The 26,377-nt window shown below is 44.7% G+C and overlaps 1 long non-coding RNA gene across 2 annotated transcripts in view; it reads left to right on the forward strand.

The window, feature by feature from the left end:
• Window positions 1-459: 459 nt before the first annotated feature.
• Window positions 460-26,377, forward strand: part of LOC140103789 (uncharacterized) — a 106,662-nt gene continuing 80,744 nt past the window's right edge. For both annotated transcript variants that reach the window (XR_011850179.1, XR_011850180.1), the window contains exons 1-2: window positions 460-534; window positions 2,936-3,015. This is a non-coding gene — a long non-coding RNA (uncharacterized lncRNA). The remainder of the gene's footprint in view (window positions 535-2,935; window positions 3,016-26,377) is intronic.

Below are 26,377 nucleotides of genomic sequence, written 5' to 3' on the forward strand. Positions count from 1 at the left end.
CAATATTTTCTATTCATTTGCTACTCATTTGAAAAATAAAAGTGTGAGTTTTCATGGAAAACACAAAATTGTCTGGGTGACCCCAAACTTTTGAGCGCCAGTGTAAACTTCTCACTGACAGAAGACTTTTAGCTAGTGTATGGTGCACACCTGCTAATAGTCCCAAAACTGCTATCATTGTCCCATATTTTGAGCAAACTTTTCGTGGGCCTGGGCTGTGCACACACATTTTTAGTGCAACATAAGAAAATGTTATCATTAGTAAATGTTATTGTCCATTGGGACTGTTCCATAGGCCTCAATTATCAAGAAAAACAGTGTAGGCCTCATTGCACAAAGCGACCAATCACAGTGCTGCTTATACTGTTCAAGAGAAGTTTGAGAAATGACAGCAGAGCTCTGATTGGTTGCTATGAACATCAATGCCTGTTCTCGGTTACTATGGGCAGCTAAGGCCTTTCACGCTGATTTTTTTGAAGAAGGCCTCAAATGCGGAGTCCTGGTTGCTATGGAACATGAGGCCTTCTGCCCTGGGTTGTATTTTTGTGTTTCTCTTCATGTGGGATGTAAACAATATGGCCGCCACCACTGTTATTGTGGACAAGATCCCTTTAAAGAGGAGACTTTATCAATTTTTCTTATTTTTCAATTTCTCCCGCACTGATAACATAAAATAACAGAGGAGACAACATTATGGAAGCGTAAAGTTAATAACAATCGGGATACCAGTGATGAATGGCGGCCATTATTCTGCATAGTCATACTCGCTCTCATGTCTACATTTATCATGAGGCGCGCAGGATACAGCGATGCCCTCTGTATACGAGGTGCTGCACACAGGGCCCGGCTGCTAAATTGTGGTCCTCTCTCAATTTCCTCTGCATTTAACTAGTTTTACAGCATTTGGCTCCCGTTCTGACATTTACGGCGCAGGGTAATTTTCCCTTGAATTAGTTATGATGGGTTGTAAATGCCCGAAATTATTTAAAAAAAACTCCTGTATTTCCAACCCAGCAGGATAACAGGATGATATAGGAGCGGAGGAGAGAAACTCGTCCCAGCCTCAATGCAGCATCAACGCCTCGGAGCAAGGAGGAAATACGATAAACACCGACCAAACTGGCACAGGGGGCACAAAAGAGATTAGGGATGGCAACCACATACATAGTGCCAGGAACATCACTTATTACAGGGACCAAAGGGGACGATATTCCAAATATAACACTGTACAAGTAGGAATGATATTAAAAGTAGATCACTAATTGCGCATAGGGATCAGTATTATAATAGTTATATTCTTGTACATAGGGGCAGTATTATAGTAGTTATATTCTTGTACATAGGGGGCAGTATTATAGGAGTTATATTCTTGTACATATGGGGCAGTATTATAGTAGTTATATTCCTGTACATAGGGGGCAGTATTATAGTAGTTATATTCCTGTACATAGGGGGCAGTATTATAGTAGTTATATTCTTGTACTTAGGGGGCAGTATTATAGTAGTTATATTCCTGTACATGGGGGCAGTATTATAGTAGTTATATTCTTGTACATAGGAGGCAGTATTATAGTATTTATATTCCTGTACATAGGGGGCAGTATTATAGTAGTTATATTCTTGTACATAGGGGGCAGTATTATAGTAGTTATATTCCTGTACATAGGGGGCAGTATTATAGTAGTTATATTCCTGTACATAGGGAGCAGTATTATAGTAGTTATATTCTTGTACATAGGGGGCAGTATTTTAGTAGTTATATTCTTGTACATAGGGGGCAGTATTATAGTAGTTATATTCTTGTACATAGGGGGCAGTATTATAGTAGTTATATTCTTGTACATAGGGGGCAGTATTTTAGTAGTTATATTCTTGTACATAGGGGGCAGTATTTTAGTATAGGGAATCTCTTCTCATTTTTGAAGTATAATGGAAGGAGCTTTCTTGGATGATATGTATATGAATATAGAAAAAGCTTATTATTAGGTGTCTCTACCATTTGACTTGGAAACGTGTTGCTAATTTTAATATGAATAAGGAGCAGAATTGGCCTTTGATCCTGGTCTTTGTGTAGATGACAGGTCTCACCAGTACACGGGTTCCTCTTCATGACACTTCAGTATGTGGCGCTATGTTATGGGAGTATGGTTGGTGGTAATAATAGTACTGATAAGAGACTCGGATTCCTTATTGTATATTGGACAGGCCATTTAATATGATTGGGTGTGCAGCCGCATGAAATAGCCGGAGTTCATTTCCCTGGATAGGAAGGACGAGGATTAGCAGATTGCAAGTTTAGAGACGCTCCTCATAATTGAGAAACCACAAGCTTTTCTTGCAGTAATTGGAAATACTTTTAGCGAGATGAGTTTGGCTGGGCATTGCTATGACTTATATATACAGAGTCGATGTAAGACAATGCGACTCTCTGGTGCTCGTACACATCAGGTGATCTCCAGGAGATAGGCTGCAGTGTAAAGCATGGAGGAGACATCAATAACAAATGAGCAGCAGGAGGATAAGCTTAGATACACCGTCTTTCCACAGGGAACCTGTCTAGGTGATTTGGGACACAAAGCCGCTCTCAGGTCCTTATGGATTGGTGACTTAAGTGCCCAAAATTACCATATATTGCCACTGTCCAGAGATGGGTTATAAAAAGTTAACGGTACCTAAAGATGACTCGGATGAGCTGGTGCTCCCGATGTCTGCGCTGTAATACACATGCACCATAGGGCCGGCCATAGCCACATACTAAACCTCTGCTCCTTAGTTTATGGTTCAAAAGCCCTGACTGCTTTACTTTCAAGGGATTTTCCAAGAAATCTGGAACATCCTGTGGGGTCCAAGGTTTAAAAAAGGACCAGAGTGTATTTACCTTTTTTCTGGTTCCCACATTACTCTGATACTCATGGTCTTCTTCATCTCCTCCTAGTTGGACTTGTTTTGGCCAATCATTGGACCATCTCAGACCACAGGACATCATCTGACAAGAGGTAATGGGATCCGCTTCGGGTAAGTCAATGGGCACCACAGTCAAAAGTGGGTTACGTCACCCCCTGGTAGTTAAACCACGATAAGTACACACTGGGGCACATTTACTTACATTGTCACTCAACTTCACTAAAAGTGCATTGTCCATCTATAATGTGTGTGCGGTGATTCATTAAGACCGTGCACCAGAAATAATGAATAATGTTGCTTCTAAAATCAGGTCCAACAGAGTTCACCATCTTGGCTGCTTTCAATCTGCTGTTTCAGGACCTCTGGAAGACTTTCAAAAGTCCTGAAATGGCTCTTGTGTACACATGTATTGAAAGCAGAAAAAGATGTAGACGGATTTCATGGGTGAAGGTCCTTCTCAGTACAAAATTTGGTAGGAGTTTGTGTGGCCAAGGGCCCCCTAGAAGCCTTGGCTCCCTGGCTGCCGCTGAAAACAGCTTATATTATAATCTACTACTGCAGTGATGGCTAACCTATGGCACTGGTGCCAGAGGTGGCACTCAGAGCCCTTTCTGTGGGCACTCAGGCCATCACCAGAGATGACTCCAGGTATCTTCCTGCAGTCCCAGACAGCCCAGGACTTGCTGTGCACAGAGCTATATTAAAGTGACAGCTCTACCTGGGACTATTTTCTGCTTTATTGGTGCCTCAGGTGCTGGTATCAATGAAAACCGTGACAGAGCAGGGAGTATAAATCACAAATTAAATTTCTGTGTTGGCACTTTGCGATAAATAAGCGGGTCTTTGTTGTAGTTTGGGCACTCGGCCTCTAAAAGGTTTGCCATCACTGTACTACTGTTTGGCACATGGTGGCGCGGCGCATGACCAGGAATCGTAACAACACTAGAAAACTAGTGTACAAGCTCTGATTAATCTGCTCCTTGCAAGCCCGGAGGCGTATAGCCGTTGGGCTAATGACTGCACAAAGGTGTCTTGGTTAACTGGGTTATAAGTACAGGAATAGGCCCTCTTTGACTGAGGTGGTTTTTCCTTTCCTTTCTGTCTCCCTGCGTATCCGAGGGAGGTGGGGGATACGTGACTAGGGGCGGGCTTGTGTGTGGGTGGTACAGGAAGTGAGCATAGCTTAAATAGGGGCTGCAGACGTCACTCACCCTCTTTCCGGATTGCGTTTCCCACCCACCCTCCCTTGTGAAAGGTATTTTCGGCGTTACGATTGTCACAGCTGGCGGTTAGTTGGGTTATTTGGCCTACATGCCCATTGGCTGGCAGGCATAAAGGTGGGAGGGTTTGTTGCACTTTTGTTTTTTGTTATTTAAATTTGTTTACCTGTTCAAATTATGTTTTAAGATAATACAAAAAATATTATTAAAAAAGAAAGAAAAGAAATGTTTATATGATGGTTTAACCTATATAAAGCTGTGGCCGACCCTTATGTCAACCCATATGTTCAACTTAAATACAAGTCTCTGTGTCTTTTTTTTAACAGCGAATATTGGTTCAGGGTTAATGGGGCCTGTGCTCCCGGTGGTTTGTGGCTTAACTTTATTTGGGCAGTCAATGAGTTCCCTACAAACCGTTTCCTCCTGCAGGCCACGTATGGTGTCCTGTACCTTGTCCATACACCCCGGCTGTGGACGTATATTATGGAATTTATGTATCAAATCAAGTGCCCGCCCCAACAAAAAATTATAATTTTTTCCCCCATATTTTTGCACTTTCATTCTTTTTTTTTAAATTCTATATATATCGCACTAATTGAGCTGTTGACACCAACGAGATACTAAAGATGTCAAGATGTTAATGACAAGTGTGAGCAATATTCCGCTGGCTCTAAACGTGTCACAGTAGGTACGACCATTGTCTTCCGATTCATGTACTATGCAAAGAGGTGACGAGAGCGACAATGTATGAAGGGGTGAACACAATACTAATCAATGCCCTGGAGGGATCCCCCTCCCCTCCCCCCATGACTCCCCTCCCCATTCTAACTTTGGGTCCCCTCCTATTTCGCTTCCCTATTGTTGAATGATCGACACGGGCCGAGAGACTGGGACCGGGGAGCTGACATCTTCTTTTGTGTGAATCTTAGTAATTTACAGTGATTTTTTTTTTTCCTGACTCGTTTTTATGCAAATATTCCTGTGCTACAAATGACAGTCAGGAGGTGAGGAATAATTTTAGCGGAGAGAACGCGTCTCCTGACCCTCAGCCCTAAGTAAGCGTCTAGGATTTATAGAAATAGTCTTATCTGTTTGGAAAATTTTGGGCTCCCCACCGATGCCCACTCTCCGGACAATTAGTACTGGAGGTGGGGGAGGGGGGATTACAGATTTGCGGAGGGAATAAGTGGTCAGCGACGGATAAGAATTGATGGGAATAAAAAAAATCTATAATATAGAGAAAAAAAAAAAAATCCCTCCTCCGGATTCTCCGGCCACTGGAAGACTCTCATCCACTTCACTTAATGACTCCGGAGAAATGATTTTTAAAAACACATTTTCAAGGAGATAATTTGCATCCGCAATTTTCCGAGACCACGCCGTGTCAATTAGAGAATGGAGGGGGGGGGGGGGGGTAATGGTAAAAATATCAGGACGGATCTCGCGAACAAAGCGTTAAGAACGCGGACGCAGGAATCCACGGCGACAGCGGCTGCGAGAACATTTGTGGAGGAGTCATTACCGCTCATTGTAGGCCGCGGCGTTAGTAATGCCCATATTCCATCACTGAGCGCAAGAGGTCAAGTGCGAATTACAACCTGAGGGCAACAAGGACTCCGGGGAATTGTTGTATTCCATCGGTCGGCACATCGCTGGCGCTCAGGATTATACTTAGAATTTTCTCTCTGTATCGTCAGAGCAAACAATATGGCGGCGGAGATGTGACCTGTAGCAGAGGGGGGAGGGGTATAAAGGGTCACCCCGCTGTCATCTTCTACTTACTGAACGGCCACTTACAACTCTATTATTGATAGAAAACATCGGTAAGTGTCGCTTATCACCGAGAAAGTGGAGAAGGGAGAATAAAGCCGACACATTGTAACAAAGAGACACTTTAACTTCTGTCCTAGAAATGTTGTTTGAGAAAAGTGGTAATTATATCCACAAAAACATCAGCGCGATAAGACGGGAATATCGTGTCCAACACCTGGAAAAGGGACAGACATGGCCGACTTTTATAGCGGCAGTAATACAATAGTTATGTATTCTTGTACACAGGGGGCAGTATTATAGTAGTTATATTCTTGTACATAGGGGGCAGTATTATAGTAGTTATATTCTTGTACACAGGGGGCAGTATTATAGTAGTTATATTCTTGTACATAGGGGGCAGTATTATAGTAGTTATATTCTTGTACATAGGGGGCAGTATTATAGTAGTTATATTCTTGTACATAGGGGGCAGTATTATAGTAGTTATATTCCTGTACATAGGGGGCAGTATTATAGTAGTTATATTCCTGTACATAGGGAGCAGTATTATAGTAGTTATATTCCTGTACATAGGGAGCAGTATTATAGTAGTTATATTCCTGTACATAGGGGGCAGTATTATAGTAGTTATATTCCTGTACATAGGGTGCAGTGTTATAGTAGTTATATTCCTGTACATAGGGTGCAGTGTTATAGTAGTTATATTCCTGTACATAGGGGGCAGTGTTATAGTAGTTATATTCCTGTACATAGGGGGCAGTATTATAGTAGTTATATTCTTGTACATAGCGGGCAGTAGTATAGTAGTTATATTCTTGTACATAGCGGGCAGTATTATAGGAGTTATATTCTTGTACATAGGGGGCAGTATTATAGGAGTTATATTCCTGTACATAGCGGGCAGTATTATAGTAGTTATATTCTTGTACATAGGGGACAGTGTTATAGTAGTTATATTCTTGTACATAGGGGGCAGTATTATAGTAGTTATATTCTTGTACATAGGGGGCAGTATTATAGTAGTTATATTCTTGTACATAGGGGGCAGTATTATAGTAGTTATATTCTTGTACATAGGAGGCAGTATTATAGTAGTTATATTCTTGTACATAGGGGGCAGTGTTATAGTAGTTATATTCTTGTACATAGGGGGCAGTATTATAGTAGTTATATTCCTGTACATAGGGGGCAGTATTATAGTAGTTATATTCCTGTACATAGGGGGCAGTATTATAGTAGTTCTAGTCTTGTACATAGGGGGCAGTATTATAGTAGTTCTAGTCTTGTACATAGGGGGCAGTATTATAGTAGTTATATTCTTCTACATAGGGGGCAGTATTATAGTAGTTATATTCTTGTACATAGGGGGCAGTATTATAGTAGTTATATTCTTGTACATAGGGGGCAGTATTATAGTAGTTATATTCCTGTACATAGGGGGCAGTATTATAGTAGTTATATTCCTGCACATAGGAGGCAGTATTATAGTAGTTATATTCTTGTACATAGGGGGCAGTGTTATAGTAGTTATATTCTTGTACATAGGGGGCAGTATTATAGTAGTTATATTCCTGTACATAGGGGGCAGTATTATAGTAGTTATATTCTTGTACATGGGGGCAGTATTATAGTAGTTATATTCCTGTACATAGGGGGCAGTATTATAGTAGTTATATTCTTGTACATAGGGGGCAGTATTATAGTAGTTCTAGTCTTGTACATAGGGGGCAGTATTATAGTAGTTCTAGTCTTGTGCATATGATGTAGTGTTTGATCATGCTCTGTTAGCGATAGTTGTCACTACCCTCTCCCTACCTTTTACAACTTATTAACTGTACATTATTTTGATTTTGGCGGCCATAAGTACAATAAATCACATTTTGCCTGTAATGTTTTTGGATGATGATGGTGATTTGTTACTTGCATATAATAATAATACTCTATATAGTGCCATCATATTCTGCAGCGCTTTATAAATCAAATAGAGGGTCGTTATCACTTGTGACCCTTTTGTCTGTTCCTGCCTCTGGCTTTCGGGGGGTTAACACGACAATAACAAACAATCCTTCAGAAAACTAAACAAGATTTTCGCGGTGCGCTGCGGAGACGTATAATAGGCAGGTTTAATCCTCCATAATTCTGCTTTTTATCCAACCTGCACTTGTACGGCAGAAAACAAAACCCTGGCATTGTAACGAGCGTCAGACAAAGGCAGAAATAAATGAACCCCCCCCCCCTCGCCCTCTCCGCGCCACGCGCCCATTGTGTTGTTATCATCGCGCAAAACTGTTCTGGCGAAGAAAGGATTGAGCCTGGTACAACAAAATGTGACAAACGTCTATCCTCCATCCAGAGCGGGAAGGTTCGCAGACACGGGGGCCGGGGGGCCGCGGCTTAGCTGACCCCAGATCACGAGAACGAGATGAGAAAACTCAAGCCAGAAGATTATACGAGATGTCAGGACGGATTGGAAAAAAGTTAATCTCCCAGAAAACATCATTCCCCTTTAAATGAGTTAAAATCTGCAGGAAATTTCTGACCTTGACTTGTCCTCCACTAATTGAATGTCGCTATCTATGCTGAGTGACGTTCCCCAGAACTGAGATTGGAGCGGAAATACAGTTGTCATTGTTCCTAAATGTACCAAAAATTAGTAATTTGTAGTGAACATCACAAAGTTCCGCTCTAGTTACTTGCAATCAGAGTTTAGACCTGTAGATATTGCTTGTTGTGGTGTCCTCACACTGCTGTGTAGCTCTCTGCATCGATCTTCTCCACCCACAGCCCCGCCTACTCTAATTTATTACTGTAGCATCCAACCAGAAGCCTGCTGCAGTTGTCACTCAGCAGAGGGGAGGGGCTGAAAATCAGAGAGCACAGAGCTAAGAAGTGTGAGGACAAGAATTGGGGTCTTATAGTGGGTAAGCTGTACCCCTGAGCTATACCCCATCCCCTTTTGCTTCCTGGTGTTATTCCAGGTTCTGCTTAGTTATATTTCAGCCGCTATAGTTTTGAGAAAGTAAAGATTTTGCATTGACCCGGGGTCATCAATCACCTGCAGAGAACACGTCTCCAGTCTCAGCTGCTTCTCTGTTTCTGTGTATCGCTCTCCTCTCATAGATTTTCTATTACCGTGTTCCGAGCTGAAGTTGTTAAAACGCTTCTGATTCTTTATAATTAGTGAGTCCATGAGCGGCGCGGATCATTTTCCTATAATCCAAGGGCAATGAGTTATGTGCCCGGCGCTGGGGCGTCTATCACAATGTCCCTGGCAGCCAAGCGAGCAAAACAACAATATTAATATTTCACGCTGCATTTGTAGGGGACTGTACGTTCCGTTACATCTGGTTCTGGAAAAGTTGAGTGGTCACCAGCAAGAGCCATTGATACTTCGGGTCTCTCTTTATACTGGTTCTGCTCCACGCTTGAGAACATATGTCTGTATACAGAGTGTCCTAGCACATTGATATATATAGAATCTTCCACGCAATTTGGAAAAAATGGGGGGTTATATGGTGCTTTGACTTTGCACCAGTCTCTGTCACTCATCATTAGGATTGTCTCTTGTAATTCTTCCCTTAGTTGGTATTCTGAGGCTTCCTACGCAATTCGGCGTGCACAAGGTTAATCTCTATTGTGAGCCCTCTCCCTATAAATAACCGCGCTCTCATTACCAATTAATTAGCTTTCGCCGGTACCCGCCGTATTAATCATGATGGATTTGTTTGGTTTTCATGAGGACGGGACATTTGAATTCGATAAGAACTTCATTATCGTTTAACAGTTCATTATACCGCCATTATGACGATGACTTTCCCCCCCCTCGTTCTGCCGCAGCTGCTCTGACATGGCGACGCAGTAAATCATACTTATTTTCTATACAAACACTGGCTGGGTCCATGTGGCTGCCATATGCTGACGACACGGAAGACGCTACCTGTTAGCGATGAAGGATTTAGGCCCCGGGTGAAAATATCAATCAAGACAAAAACTGGTGGAATTTTGTGGTTGATAATGCAACGTCCTCGCACCGGGGCATGACCTAATGGCGCGGGGCAGCTGGATTCCCATGGTACCTGAGTGCCTTGCACTGGACTGGTCATGGTCGCTTGGTCCTGGTGGAACAGAACTTGTCCACACTGAGCAGATCCAGAAAGGGGATGCAAGAAGAGGGGGAGGTCACAATAAGATGCAAAGTTTTTTTCTCTGGGGTATATATGTGTGATGTAGGAATCCCCAGGTAGATAGGAGAGGGGGAGGCCCATGATATTAGTGGCAGCCAGGTAGCGCACATGGAGACAAGATGTAGAACATCAAACTTAGTCTACAAAACTTTAATGCGGCAAGCAGGCCCGGCGCCAGCACCCGGCCAACCCGGGCAAGTGCCGGGGCCCCGGGGTACTGGAGGGGCCCACTCGGGCCCCCGGATCAATTGTACCAGTGTCGCTATAAGACACTGGTACAATTGATCACCATCGGGATCGATCGCTTTTCTGCCTCTATGCTGCGCTGGTCGGGAGCGCAGCATAGAGGCACAATCTAAAACTCGCCTGTCCCGGTTCCCACGATGCAGCGCTCCGCAGGGTATGCGACGGCTTTGAAGCCGGCGCACATGATGGCGTCATCGGATCACGTTTGCCGGCTTCAGAGCCGGCGCGTACGGGAGGCCCAGGCCGAAGACGGCTGCAGGCGCTGCTCCGGGGGGACCAGGAAAGGTGAATTTTTTCTTTTCCGGAGGGGAGTCAGTGTGTATACGGGGGGGGGGGTGATAGTGTGTCAGCAGGGGGGGTCATTGTGTCCACAGGGGGAGGGGGGGGTTCAATGTGTCTGGAGGGGGTCATTGTGTCCGCAGGGGAAAGGGGGGTTTCGGTGTGTCCGCAGGGGGTGGGATCAGTGTATCCCCGGGGGGGGGGGTGGAGGGGGATCAGTGTGTCCCCAGGGTCAGTGTGTCCGCAGGGGGAGGGGGCGCAGTGTGGTCACTGGAGGGTGATCCAAGGAGGGGCCCACTAAGGCTCTGTCGCCCAGGGGCCCACTGAAACCTGGAGCCGGCCCTGATGGCAAGTGTGGTAGTGTCCTATCTGCCAACATCCGAGGTAGTCGGTTGGATGCAGTCTGGTGTAGGAAGCTCACAGTCCAGATTCAAAGCCTGGAAAAGGTCAGGCTCTGTAAGGTAGAGGCTTGCCAGCCTGAAGGAGGGAGATTATCCTCGGGTAGGAGATTATCCTGGGCTGCTGTTCTCTCAGAAGGATCTGGAGCTTCAGCCGGAGGGACACATACCAATCTAACAGGAGCAGAATATTTCGTAATGACCACATTTACGGAGCCATTACAAAACAACAAAAAAAAACAAAAAGTGGGAATGTCATTTGCACCAATTTTATAAGGTGTGTTAAAAATTAGAATAAAGGGTCGGAGCAAATAGATGAAAAATTATCTTATTATCTAATTATTATTATGACAGACATTATGCAAAATTCTAAAATCTAAAACAAAGAAAACGGTCAACCGGTGCAGCAGGAGAAGTATCAGACACATCTAACAAGTTCTACACAAATTTGCCCAAAATTGAGGATTTTTTAAACTTTAATTCTCTCCATAGAAACCAGATTTCTTTTTTTTGTCACATTGATACAATATATTATATTTTTATATTACACCTGAGCTCCAAAAACATCAGTGCAATATTCTCTGTTTTATAATTTATTCTCCGTCATACAACCTAAAATCTCGCAAATTTTCGCAATTTTATTTTCCAAAATTTAGTTTTTAGGTCATACGGTGGTACAAAGCCATAAAAGGACAACATAATAGGTAACGCCAAAGAAATATCATTGTAATAGCCTGATAAAAAAAACAATAATAGACACATTGGGGCACATTTACTTACCCGGTCCCATTGCGATATCTGCTGTGCGTTGTCCGTTTAGGATTCGGGTCTGCCGCAATTCACTAAGATCGTGCGTCCAATTTCCTGCATTTGTCGCTTCCCCACTCAGGTCCGCAGGAGTTCACCTTCTTCTTCCCGGTGCATGTAAGTGCTGATCTTGCAACACAATTTGCTTTTTAAATTCCGCAGTTTGTCCGAATTCAGTCGGGTTGTCCGACGTCCACGCTCCCGATTTGTGTCGCATGAAAGCCGACACCGATGCTCCACAATCCGATCGCGTGCGCCAAAAACCCGGGGCAATTTAACGAAAAACGGGAAAAAAATGCGAAACCCGACGAAAATGCGTCCGACGGACCCTTAGTAAATGAGCCCCATTGTAAGATACCACCTAAACTTGAGTTTCTTGAAGTTCAGAGTGCGGATGGCAACGTCTTATGGCGCCTCATTATATAATACCGCTATATCATACTCTGTTTACATCAGGTGCCCCATGACCTCTGCTATACAGGTGCCTAGGTCACTATTAAACATTGCATCATGGTAGGATGCTTCCCAGAGACCCAGCACCAAATATGGGATTAGAGATTTGGGTCCCCCTGTCCATCAGGACCATTGGCCCCCCATTACATCATTGGAGGCTCTGCCCTCTGTATTGTACACCTATACAATGAGTAGACCGTGTAATTCAAAATGGCCGCCCCATAGTCTGCCGCTAAGTCCGGAGCTAAGATTGTGATAGCTTGAAATAATGTTCACTTTTTCCCTCTTTTTATATTTTCTTATATAAATTTTTTTCACTTTTTCTAAATGAAGATGTTCTTGAATAATTACGGTTTAGACATCACAAGAATAATCAAGGAAGAGAAATCTCATTACATCTTAAGGCATAGGTTTAGATAATGAGTTTTGCAAATGAGGCTTTGCTACATAATTCTTGGGTTTCATATCACCCGGACCGCTGATTAAGATTCTGTTTCCCAGCCTATAACATACAGAGAAATGGCCAAGAGAGACCAACAGCTGAGATATATACTCTGTACACCTACCATACATGTAGTGCAGTCACTGTGTACATACATGACATTACTTATCCTGTACTGATCCTGAGTTACATCCTGTATTATACTCCAGAGCTGCACTCACTATTCTGCTGCTGGTGCAGTCACTGTGTACATACATGACATTACTTATCCTGTACTGATCCTGAGTTACATCCTGTATTATACACCAGAGCTGCACTCACTATTCTGCTGCTGGTGCAGTCACTGTGTACATACATGACATTACTTATCCTGTACTGATCCTGAGTTACATCCTGTATTATACCCCAGAGCTGCACTCACTATTCTGCTGCTGGTGCAGTCACTGTGTACATACATGACATTACTTATCCTGTACTGATCCTGAGTTACATCCTGTATTATACACCAGAGCTGCACTCACTATTCTGCTGCTGGTGCAGTCACTGTGTACATACATGACATTACTTATCCTGTACTGATCCTGAGTTACATCCTGTATTATACTCCAGAGCTGCACTCACTATTCTGCTGCTGGTGCAGTCACTGTGTACATACATGACATTACTTATCCTGTACTGATCCTGAGTTACATCCTGTATTATACTGCAGAGCTGCACTCACTATTCTGCTGCTGGTGCAGTCACTGTGTACATACATGACATTACTTATCCTGTACTGATCCTGAGTTACATCCTGTATTATACTCCAGAGCTGCACTCACTATTCTGCTGCTGGTGCAGTCACTGTGTACATACATGACATTACTTATCCTGTACTGACCCTGAGTTACATTCTGTATTATACCCCAGAGCTGCACTCACTATTCTGCTGCTGGTGTAGTCACTGTGTACATACATGACATTACTTATCCTGTACTGATCCTGAGTTACATCCTGTATTATACTCCAGAGCTGCACTCACTATTCTGCTGCTGGTGTAGTCACTGTGTACATACATGACATTACTTATCCTGTACTGATCCTGAGTTACATCCTGTATTATACCCCAGAGCTGCACTCCCTATTCTGCTGGTGTAGTCACTGTGTACATACATGACATTACTTATCCTGTACTGATCCTGAGTTACATCCTGTATTATACCCCAGAGCTGCACTCACTATTCTGCTGCTGGTGCAGTCACTGTGTACATACATGACATTACTTATCCTGTACTGATCCTGAGTTACATCCTGTATTATACTCCAGAGCTGCACTCACTATTCTGCTGCTGGTGCAGTCACTGTGTACATACATGACATTACTTATCCTGTACTGATCCTGAGTTACATCCTGTATTATACCCCAGAGCTACACTCACTATTCTGCTGCTGGTGCAGTCACTGTGTACATACATGACATTACTTATCCTGTACTGATCCTGAGTTACATCCTGTATTATACCCCAGAGCTGCACTCACTATTCTGCTGCTGGTGCAGTCACTGTGTACATACATGACGTTACTTATCCTGTACTGATCCTGAGTTACATCCTGTATTATACCCCAGATCTGCACTCACTATTCTGCTGCTGGTGCAGTCACTGTGTACATACATGACATTACTTATCCTGTACTGATCCTGAGTTACATCCTGTATTATACTCCAGAGCTGCACTCACTATTCTGCTGCTGGTGCAGTCACTGTGTACATACATGACATTACTTATCCTGTACTGATCCTGAGTTACATCCTGTATTATACCCCAGAGCTGCACTCACTATTCTGTTACTGGTGCAGTCACTGTGTACATGCATGACATTACTTATCCTGTACTGATCCTGAGTTACATCCTGTATTATACCCCAGAGCTGCACTCACTATTCTGCTGCTGGTGCAGTCACTGTGTACATACATGACATTACTTATCCTGTACTGATCCTGAGTTACATCCTGTATTATACTCCAGAGCTGCACTCACTATTCTGCTGCTGGTGCAGTCACTGTGTACATACATGACATTACTTATCCTGTACTGATCCTGAGTTACATCCTGTATTATACTCCAGAGCTGCACTCACTATTCTGCTGCTGGTGCAGTCACTGTGTACATACATGACATTACTTACCCTGTACTGATCCTGAGTTACATCCTGTGTTATACCCCAGAGCTGCACTCACTATTCTGCTGCTGGTGCAGTCACTGTGTACATACATGACATTACTTATCCTGTACTGATCCTGAGTTACATCCTGTATTATACCCCAGAGCTGCACTCACTATTCTGCTGCTGGTGCAGTCACTGTGTACATACATGACATTACTTATCCTGTAGTGATCCTGAGTTACATCCTGTATTATACTCCAGAGCTGCACTCACTATTTTGCTGCTGGTGCAGTCACTGTGTACATACATGACATTACTTATCCTGTACTGATCCTGAGTTACATCCTGTATTGTTCTCCAGAGCTGCACTCACTATTCTGCTGCTGGTGCAGTCACTGTGTACATACATGACATTACTTATCCAGTACTGATCCCGAGTTACATCCTGTATTATACCCCAGAGCTGCACTCACTATTCTTCTGCTGGTGATGTTACTGTGTACATACATGACATTACTTATTTTGTACTGATCTTGAGTTACATCCTGTATTATAGTCCAGAGCTGCACTCACTATTCTGCTGGTGTAGTCACTGTGTACATACATGACATTACTTATCCTGTACTGATCCTGAGTTACATCCTGTATTATACCCCAGAGCTGCACTCACTATTCTTCTGCTGGTGATGTTACTGTGTACATACATGACATTACTTATCCTGTACTGATCCTGAGTTACATCCTGTATTATACTCCAGAGCTGCACTCACTATTCTGCTGCTGGTGCAGTCACTGTGTACATACATGACATTACTTATCCTGTACTGATCCTGAGTTACATCCTGTATTATACCCCAGAGCTGCACTCACTATTCTGCTGCTGGTGCAGTCACTGTGTACATACATGACATTACTTATCCTGTACTGATCCTGAGTTACATCCTGTATTATACTCCAGAGCTGCACTCACTATTCTGCTGCTGGTGCAGTCACTGTGTACATACATGACATTACTTATCCTGTACTGATCCTGAGTTACATCCTGTATTATACCCCAGAGCTGCACTCACTATTCTGCTGCTGGTGCAGTCACTGTGTACATACATGACATTACTTATCCTGTACTGATCCTGAGTTACATCCTGTATTATACTCCAGAGCTGCACTCACTATTCTGCTGCTGGTGCAGTCACTGTGTACATACATGACATTACTTATCCTGTACTGATCCTGAGTTACATCCTGTATTGTTCTCCAGAGCTGCACTCACTATTCTGCTGCTGGTGCAGTCACTGTGTACATACATGACATTACTTATCCAGTACTGATCCCGAGTTACATCCTGTATTATACCCCAGAGCTGCACTCACTATTCTTCTGCTGGTGATGTTACTGTGTACATACATGACATTACTTATCCTGTACTGATCCTGAGTTACATCCTGTATTATACACCAGAGCTGCACTCACTATTCTTCTGCTGGTGATGTTACTGTGTACATACATGACATTACTTATCCTGTACTGATCCTGAGTTACATCCTGTATTATACTCCAGAGCTGCACTCACTATTCTGCTGCTGGTGCAGTCACTGTGTACATACATGACATTACTTATCCTGTACTGATCCTGAGTTACATCCTGTATTATAGTCCAGAGCTGCACTCACTATTCTGCTGGTGTAGTCATTGTTTTTCACACCGTACATGGTATAGACAGCTGTACGGTTTTTGCGGCCTGGCGGGGGATAAATGAGGGATATTATATGACCGCCAGACTTGCATTGTTCTTTTTTTTTTCTAGTTATTACAAAAATTCTTGTCCTATTTTATTCTTCCCATCTGTAAAGCACCAGAGTTCTGCTTTTTCAGATGCAAATCACTCCGTGTTATCCCCTGGTGACAGGAGGGTTTTTTTCCCTTGTAATATGGCGAGATCAATGGAAGATATTACCATGCGAATAAGTCACTCCTGACTGTGCATTGCTTCCCGAGCGGGAGTGGCAGGATTAGCCTTGACACCGCGATTCAGATATGTTCTAGTAGCTCAGCGTGCGCTGGAGATCTATGTATAGATCTGTATAGGCGGGAGGCTAAGTCTGCACTCAATCCTCCAAATCCATCTGTGAGACCGCCGCATAGAGCCACAGCCATGACGCGGGGGCTTGAAGATGGCCGCCCTTTTGGAAACGTCTTCTTTATTCATGATATCGGCCAGGGAAAGGGACGCAATTATGTCGCATCTAAAGAAGAAATGATATGTTAATGGGAAAGTATTGGTTCACTGGAGCGGGACGAGATTGAGGCCTTTAAGAGCCTTCAATGGCGAAGCGGATTCAGTCGTTGCGGCTCAGTACAATCGGGGCCTATAACGGAGCAAGGCGAGAATCAAGGTGAAGGGTTCTGGTTAGAGACAGATTATCAGTAATATTCTGAATAAACATAAACATTTATAATCATATTTTGTAACTGCATAATCCGTGCCACGACTGAGAGCGGGAGTCCCATATACCTGGGCAGGACAGAGAGCGGGAGTCCCATATACCTGGGCAGGACAGAGAGCGGGAGTCCCATATACCTGGGCAGGACAGAGAGAGCGGGAGTCCCCTATACCTGGGCAGGACAGAGAGAGCGGGAGTCCCCTACACCTGGGCAGGACAGAGAGAGCGGGAGTCCCCTACACCTGGGCAGGACAGAGAGAGCGGGAGTCCCCTACACCTGGGCAGGACAGAGAGAGCGGGAGTCCCCTACACCTGGGCAGGACAGAGAGAGCGGGAGTCCCCTACACCTGGGCAGGACAGAGAGAGCGGGAGTCCCCTACACCTGGGCAGGACAGAGAGAGCGGGAGTCCCCTACACCTGGGCAGGACGGAGAGAGCGGGAGTCCCCTACACCTGGGCAGGACGGAGAGAGCGGGAGTCCCATATACCCGGGCAGGACGGAGAGAGCGGGAGTCCCATATACCCGGGCAGGACGGAGAGAGCGGGGGTCCCATATACCCGGGCAGGACAGAGAGAGCGGGAGTCCCATATACCCGGGCAGGACAGAGAGAGCGGGAGTCCCATATACCTGGGCAGGACAGAGAGCGGGAGTCCCATATACCTGGGCAGGACAGAGAGAGCGGGAGTCCCATATACCCGGGCAGGACAGAGAGAGCGGGAGTCCCATATACCCGGGCAGGACAGAGAGAGCGGGAGTCCCATATACCTGGGCAGGACAGAGAGAGCGGGAGTCCCATATACCCGGGCAGGACAGAGAGAGCGGGAGTCCCATATACCCGGGCAGGACAGAGAGAGCGGGAGTCCCATATACCTGGGCAGGACAGAGAGAGCGGGAGTCCCATGTACCCGGGCAGGACAGAGAGAGCGGGAGTCACATGTACCCGGGCAGGACAGAGAGAGCGGGAGTCCCATGTACCCGGGCAGGACAGAGAGAGCGGGAGTCGCATGTACCCGGGCAGGACAGAGAGAGCGGAAGTCCCATGTACCCGGGCAGGACAGAGAGAGCGGGAGTCGCATGTACCCGGGCAGGACAGAGAGAGCGGAAGTCCCATATACCCGGGCAGGACAGAGAGAGCGGGGGTCCCGTATACCTGGGCAGGACAGAGAGCGGGAGACATTTAGATGGTCTGTGTCGCCTGTTTAGTCTTGGGACACGTTTCGCAAGGGACCTGACCCCTTCCTCAGGCCTCCATCAGCCAGGACATGGCTTTCCCTGTAGATGGTGAAGCTGTACATTACCTCCGGCGTCCATCCCCTGCCCCGTGCATCATCCTGATTGAAGCCGTCTGATCACGGAGACAGCCGAGTGTCAATGTGGCTTATTGTGTAGCGGAGCGGCCACCACTGAATGAGATATCTATTAACCTTCACTGTCAAACCAAACTCCAAAATCCTTCACGATTCATCAAAGTACAAATTCAAAGCTGTCAAAAAAGTCAAAATCTCAGACGTTTCACCGTTTTAAAATATGTCAAGGGATTTGCAGGGGAACAGGATGAGCGCGAGGGGGAAGGGGACGCGGTGGAGCGAGGTCACTGGCGGAAAGATCTAGAAGTGGCGAATGTTAATGTATACGCCGAGCGGCTCAGGGGGATGGAAATGACGCGTAATACAGGAGCAAAGATCTGGACGGAACTGAAATCCTAAATTTTCAAAAATAAACAGGATCCACGGTCCTACAGCACTACCCTCCATGAGATATAACACTGTATAATGCCTCCTCATCACACTCACATAACCCATTATTGACTCCTCCCCCTTGACTCGCAGCATGACTCCTACACTCTTAGCTGTCAGTATGGCAAATGATCCGGGCCAACTCTTTTACATGAATGACAGGAGTCGACTCCCTGCAATGAGCTGTTGGGTCACTTAGCCCCGCCCCTAATCGGGCAACCAAGTCCCCTTTAACCCGATGAAAAGTGGAGTGGGGGGACTGGCTGGACTGACACTCCCTATTATACATTTTATAGTGAGCCGTTCAGGAGCCACAAGAGCCTAATGATCCAGCTCACTAAGAAGAGCCGGACTTCCCATCACCAGTGAGCTGGTTCATGACACACATGTATTATTATTGACCTTTCAGGACCAGTGAGGGAGTCATCAACAGGTCCTGCTCGTGCAGTAATACTGAGGGGAGACTGAGCCTATGTAATTATAAGTTTTCTGTGTGTTTGCTCACTCTTTAGGCACAGAACGCTACTACTACCCCTATCATGTATACAAAGGCAAATCTTATTACTACTACTACTACCCTGTTTATATGGGCACAGATCAGTACTACTACTCCTATCCTGTATATATGGGCACAGCACAGTAGTACTACTCCTATCCTGTATATATGGGCACAGAACAGTACTACTACTCCTATCCTGTATATATGGGCACAGTACTACTACTCCTATCCTGTATATGGGCACAGCACAGTACTACTACTCCTATCCTGTATATATGGGCACAGCACAGTACTACTACTCCTATCCTGTATATATGGGCACAGTACAGTACTACTACTCCTATCCTGTATATAGGCACAGTACAGTACTACTACTCCTATCCTGTATATATGGGCACAGTACTACTACTCCTATCCTGTAATTATGGGCACAGTACTACTACTCCTATCCTGTATATATGGGCACAGTACTACTACTCCTATCCTGTATATATGGGCACAGTACTACTACTCCTATCCTGTATATATGGGCACAGTACTACTACTCTTATCCTGTATATATGGGCACAGTACTACTACTCCTATCCTGTATATATGGGCACAGCACAGTACTACTACTCCTATCCTGTATATATGGGCACAGCACAGTACTACTACTCCTATCCTGTATATATGGGCACAGTACTACTACTCCTATCCTGTATATATGGGCACAGCATAGTACTACTACTGCTATCCTGTATATATGGGCACAGCATAGTACTACTACTGCTATCCTGTATATATGGGCACAGCACAGTACTACTACTCCTATCCTGTATATATGGGCACAGCACAGTACTACTACTCCTATCCTGTATATATGGGCACAGCACAGTACTACTACTCCTATCCTGTATATATGGGCACAGCACAGTACTACCACTCCTATCCTGTATATATGGGCACAGCACAGTACTACCACTCCTATCCTGTATATATGGGCACAGCACAGTACTACCACTCCTATCCTGTATATATGGGCACAGTACTACTACTCCTATCCTGTATATATGGGCACAGCATAGTACTACTACTGCTATCCTGTATATATGGGCACAGCACAGTACTACTACTCCTATCCTGTATATATGGGCACAGTACTACTCCTATCCTGTATATATGGGCACAGCACAGTACTACTACTCCTATCCTGTGTATATGGGTACAGCACAGTACTACTACTCCTATCCTGTATATATGGGCACAGCACAGTACTACTACTCCTATCCTGCGTATATGGGTACAGTACTACTACTCCTATCCTGCGTATATGGGTACAGTACTACTACTCCTATCCTGTATATATGGACACAGCACAGTACTACTACTCCTATCCTGTATATGGGCACAGTACTATTTCCTGCAGACCAGCCACAGAGATCTCCCTTCCTCATCATTGGGCGACCTGGGGACATGCAGCCATCTGGTATTGTGGGTCGGCACCAGAATTCCTGTGCTGTCCTGACGAATTTGGGACATCGGAATTTATGGTTTAAAGGGTAAAAATAAGAGGAGCGCCTCACACAAAGTTGACCTAAAAAATTACAAAAGAGTAAAAAAAAATGCAATCCTGAACAAAATAACAATAAATATCAAAAATATCAAATTAAAAAAAACCCAGAACTTTTTATTTATTGTGAAAGCCTAAAACAGTCTTACATGGAGGTGATAATTGGAGGCACTTATGGAGCGGTAGCGCAGCCCCGGGGCAGGTGGTTGGGGGGGTCGGTGCCCCGGGGCGGGGGGTGTCGCGTGCTCCGGGGTCACGTCGCTCCGGGAATGTATAAAGTTTATTATTTATATATTTTACATAAAGATGCAGAATCCACACTTTCCTCTATGTGTGCTCTATTGTCTGCTGTTATCAGCCAACTCAGAATAGGAAGAGGCGTTGGTTGTTTTTTTGGGGGGGTCATAGTTTTCTAGCCCCCTTTCTAGGCTGAAGAGATTCCCCCAGTATTTGGGGTCCCGGGGGGTCACATTGTCACTAAGTTACAGCCAAGTCCTAGGATGTATGGATAGAATTGGGTCATCAGTGTGGGGGGTGTGACGGGGCCGGTCTGGGCCCCTCGTGGCCCCCGACGTCCTTGTTCCAGTCCTCTCCGTGTATCTCGCTCACCCTGGGAGCCCCATTATGGCTGCAGCTGTGATGTGACATCCGGTCCCCCAGGAGCCACTTATCTCTCGGATGGCCACAGGCATATTCCGGGGCCTCCCTCCGGAGGGGGCCCATGTCAGACTCCCCTATGGCCCCTCTCACTGTCAGCTCCAGAGGAAGAAGCCAAACTCTCCTCGTTATACTAATTGCCTGGAACTTGTCATCCAGGAGGAGATATTTTTACAATAACCCTTAACCCTTCCCCTGCTGCAGGGAACTGAGCAAATTCCCCTCCGCTCACCAAACTTATCCAATGTGTGGCTAATGGGGAGAAATAATGGACCGAACACGTGTTCTGTGCTCCTGCCAAACACCGGCATTAGCCTAAGACTCACAGGTGTCCTGACTGCAGAGTGATCTCTACAGGAAGGAAGCATCTGATACGTGGGTCACAGCCAACCTGACAGCAATTAGTCATTGTATCTGCACCCCAGTCCTGGTGTCTGCTACACAGGGATAATACACACAGTGATGTCACAGTACAGGGATAATACACACAGTGATGTCACAGTACAGGGATAATACACACAGTGATGTCACAGTACAGAGATAATACACACAGTGATGTCACAGTACAGGGATGATACACACAGTGATGTCACAGTACAGGTATAATACACACAGTGATGTCACAGTACAAGGATAATACACACAGTGATGTCCCAGTACAGGGATAATACACACAGTGATGTCACAGTACAGAGATAATACACACAGTGATGTCACAGTACAGAGATAATACACACAGTGATGTCACAGTACAGGGATAATACACACAGTGATGTCACAGTACAGGGATAATACACACAGTGATGTCACAGTACAGGGATAATACACACAGTGATGTCACAGTACAGGGATAAATACACACAGTGATGTCACAGTACAGGATAATACACACAGTGATGTCACAGTACAGGGATAATACACACAGTGATGTCACAGTACAGGGATAATACACACAGTGATGTCACAGTACAGGATAATACACACAGTGATGTCACAGTACAGGGATAATACACACAGTGATGTCACAGTACAGGGATAATACACACAGTAATGTCACAGTACAGGGATAATACACACAGTGATGTCACAGTACAGGGATAATACACACAGTGATGTCACAGTACAGGGATAATACACACAGTGATGTCACAGTACAGGGATAATACACACAGTGATGTCACAGTACAGAGATAATACACACAGTGATGTCACAGTACAGGGATAATACACACAGTGATGTCACAGTACAGGGATAATACACACAGTGATGTCACAGTACAGGGATAATACACACAGTGATGTCACAGTACAGGATAATGCACACAGCGATGTCACAGTACAGGGATAATGCACACAGTGATGTCACAGTACAGGGATAATGCACACAGTGATGTCACAGTACAGGGATAATACACACAGTGATGTCACAGTACAGGGATAATACACACAGTGATGTCCCAGTACAGGGATAATACACACAGTGATGTCACAGTACAGGGATAATAGGATAATACACATAGTGATGTCACAGTACAGGATAATACACACAGTGATGTCACAGTACAGGGATAATACACACAGTGATGTCCCAGTACAGGGATAATACACACAGTGATGTCACAGTACAGGGATAATAGGATAATACACATAGTGATGTCACAGTACAGGGATAATACACACAGTGATGTCACAGTACAGGGATAATACACACAGTGATGTCACAGTATAGGGATAATACACACAGTGATGTCACAGTATAGGGATAATACACACAGTGATGTCACAGTACAGGATAATACACACAGTGATGTCACAGTACAGGGATAATACACACAGTGATGTCACAGTACAGGGATAATACACACAGTGATGTCACAGTACAGGGATAATACACACAGTGATGTCACAGTACAGGGATAATACACACAGTGATGTCACAGTACAGAGATAATACACACAGTGATGTCACAGTACAGGGATAATACACACAGTGATGTCACAGTACAGGGATAATACACACAGTGATGTCACAGTACAGGATAATGCACACAGCGATGTCACAGTACAGGGATAATGCACACAGCGATGTCACAGTACAGGGATAATACACACAGTGATGTCACAGTACAGAAATAATACACACAGTGATGTCACAGTACAGGGATAATACACACAGCGATGTCACAGTACAGGGATCATACACACAGTGATGTCCCAGTACAGGGATAATACACACAGTGATGTCCCAGTACAGGGATAATAGGATAATACACATAGTGATGTCACAGTACAGGATAATACACACAGTGATGTCACAGTACAGGGATAATACACACAGTGATGTCCCAGTACAGGGATAATAGGATAATACACATAGTGATGTCACAGTACAGGATAATACACACAGTGATGTCACAGTACAGGGATAATACACACAGTGATGTCCCAGTACAGGGATAATAGGATAATACACACAGTGATGTCACAGTACAGGGATAATACACACAGTGATGTCACAGTACAGGGATAATACACACAGCGATGTCACAGTACAGGGATAATACACACAGCGATGTCACAGTACAGGGATAATACACACAGCGATGTCACAGTACAGGGATAATACACACAGCGATGTCACAGTACAGGGATAATACACACAGCGATGTCACAGTACAGGGATAATACACACAGCGATGTCACAGTACAGGGATAATACACACAGTGATGTCACAGTACAGGGATAATACACACAGTGATGTCACAGTACAGAGATAATACACACAGTGATGTCACAGTACAGGGATAATACACACAGTGATGTCACAGTACAGGGATAATACACACAGTGATGTCACAGTACAGGGATAATACATACAGTGATGTCACAGTACAGGGATAATACACACAGTGATGTCACAGTACAGGGATAACACACACAGTGATGTCACAGTACAGGGATAATACACACAGTGATGTCACAGTACAGGGATAATACACACAGTGATGTCACAGTACAGGGATAATACACACAGTGATGTCACAGTACAGGGATAATACACACAGTGATGTCACAGTACAGGAATAATACACACAGTGATGTCACAGTAGAGGGATAATTAATGTCTCCTTCCTTATGTCAGATGTTGAGCCCTGGTAGATGCACCACATTGCGTGTACCTCTCCTTATACTGGAGTCTTGTGCACCTGTGTCCTGATGTGCTATCACACCAATTTCTTCCATGCATGCACCAGGAGGCTCAGGATGAATATGTGTAGTTGTAAATGTGGGAAGACCATAAGATTAATATGAGAAGATGTACATCACACATGTGAATACTATTAGCAGCTGATGCTACATCTGTAAGTAAGATCTCGTGGAATTAGATTTCTTCCTCCATTATATTTAATGACTCTCACCCAATGTGAACTAAAAACATCTGCAGCAGAGGAGGGACCTCTAAAAGTAAGTGCCCCCCTGAGAGGGGTCCCGGGAATGAGGAAATCCTGGAAATCTTCTACTTGTAAGGCATTTCCTCTCTTATGGGAAGTTGTGTCTTCTCTCGTGCTGCACCTGTTCTCTAGGATGGTCATAAATATCCAAATCCAAACCTCCTGTCCTATAGGAGAGGTATGATCGGGGTTGGGATGGGGAAGGGGCTTAAATAACCCCTTAGCGGCCATATTGATTGTCAGATTACGGTTCATAGAAGGAGAAGATCTCAATTTTTGAGTAATTATATGAATGTGATTGTAAGCTCCTAGGATCATGAGACATGGCAGCTCAGGTTAGTGGAGGAACTGCTGGTACTTGTTGTCCCCCACATTTGTTCCGTGTCTTGAAGACTCTTTGAAGGCGCCAAGTTCCTGGTAAATATATTTATGTGTCTCTGTCAGATCATCGTCATTAATGATTAGTAATTAGATGTAGATTAATTTTCCCATTGGGAAGAGAAACGCAGGAATTCCTACTAAAAAAACTAAATAAATCCGCAGGGAATTGGCGACATATGTGGCGGTAATGAGCGGCACGTTACACTCTCCTGTGGCATCACTGTGATTAATTCATAAACCGCTCCTCCAGATATCAGGAGATTAGGATTTTAATTTTCCTTTTACAGTAAATATTTTTATTTCTATTTTCTTGATCTAATATGTAATTTATGTGCAACAAGTCACATGACCGATGGGTGACGAGCTACGAGCGTCAGGCTGGAAGATTACGGGCAACTGGGTGACTGTGCCAAGGGGCAGCCGGCGGCTATGGGAGGAGGGGAACATGGGGCTGTAGGAATGGGACTGGAAGCATAAAGGGAGCGGGCGTGGGGACGGCAACATGGGAGCGGGCTATGGGACCAGCATGAAGGGTGAGTACCTTGGGAATGGCACAAAAAGTGTGTGGTCATTTGGAAGGGCATGACGAGAGTTTGGGTTGTGTGGATGGCATGAAGGGTGCAGGCACTGGGGATAGCACGAAGAGTGTACCTTAGGGATGGCATGAAAGATGTGTGGTCATTGGGGATGGCAGGAAGGGTGTGGAGTTTGGGGTCAGCATGAAGGGTGCAGGTTTTGGGGGGGTGGCATGTATGATGTCTTGGCATTGAAGATGGCATGAAAGGTGCAGAGTTTGGGGATGGCATG

This window comes from Engystomops pustulosus, chromosome 10 (genome assembly GCF_040894005.1).
Source record: "Engystomops pustulosus chromosome 10, aEngPut4.maternal, whole genome shotgun sequence".
NCBI classification, from domain to species: Eukaryota; Metazoa; Chordata; class Amphibia; order Anura; family Leptodactylidae; genus Engystomops; species Engystomops pustulosus.